Below are 992 nucleotides of genomic sequence, written 5' to 3' on the forward strand. Positions count from 1 at the left end.
TAATTTTCGAAAATATCTCCCTCTTTTTCAAAAATTCTTTTTAATTAACTAATTATTTTAATTTTTTATTTTAATTTTATTCCTAATTTTCGAAAATTACTAACCTTTTTCAAAAACTAATTTCGCCATTTTTCAAAAATAATTTTCGAAAATTCTCTTTCTCTCTCATCTCCTTCTATTTATTTACTCATCTACTAACACTTCTCTTCATCTCACATCTCTGCTCTCCTCACCCTTGTGTTTCTTTCTTTACATTACATTCTTTTCTTTTTCTACTCACACAGGGGAACCTCTGTACCTGGGTAAAAAGGATCCCTATTATTATTATTCTTCTGTTCCTTCTTTTTCATATGAGCAGGAGCAAGGACAAGAATATTCTTGTTGAAGCAGATCCAGAACCTGAAAGGACTCTGAAGAGAAAACTAAGAGAAGCTAAATTACAACAATCCAGCAAGCACCTGTCAGAAATTTTTGAACAGGAAGAGGAGATGGCAGCCGAAAATAATAATAATGCAAGGAGGATGCTTGGTGACTTTACTGCACCTAATTTCAATTTACATGGAAGAAGCATCTCCATCCCTACCATTGGAGCAAACAATTTTAAGCTGAAACCTCAATTAGTTTCCCTAATGCAGCAAAACTGCAAGTTTCATGGACTTCCATCTGAAGATCCTTTTCAGTTCTTAACTGAATTTTTGCAGATCTGTGATACTGTCAAGACTAATGGAGTAGATCCTGAAGTCTACAGGCTCATGCTTTTCCCTTTTGCTGTAAGAGACAGAGCTAGAGTGTGGTTGGACTCTCAACCCAAAGATAGCCTGAACTCTTGGGATAAGCTGGTCACTGCTTTCTTAGCCAAGTTCTTTTCTCCTCAAAAGCTGAGCAAGCTTAGAGTGGATGTTCAAACCTTCAGACAGAAAGAAGGTGAATCCCTCTATGAAGCTTGGGAGAGATACAAGCAACTGACCAAAAAGTGTCCTTCTGACATGCTT

The 992-nt window shown here is 36.5% G+C and overlaps 1 non-coding gene across 1 annotated transcript; it reads right to left on the bottom strand.

Annotated features, from left to right (window-relative positions):
* Positions 1-884: 884 nt before the first annotated feature.
* Positions 885-992, bottom strand: LOC112738756 (small nucleolar RNA R71). The gene has a single exon (XR_003169699.1). It is a non-coding gene; the product is annotated as a small nucleolar RNA R71 (small nucleolar RNA).

Source organism: Arachis hypogaea, chromosome 13 (assembly GCF_003086295.3).
Source record: "Arachis hypogaea cultivar Tifrunner chromosome 13, arahy.Tifrunner.gnm2.J5K5, whole genome shotgun sequence".
In the NCBI taxonomy this organism is placed as follows: Eukaryota; Viridiplantae; Streptophyta; class Magnoliopsida; order Fabales; family Fabaceae; genus Arachis; species Arachis hypogaea.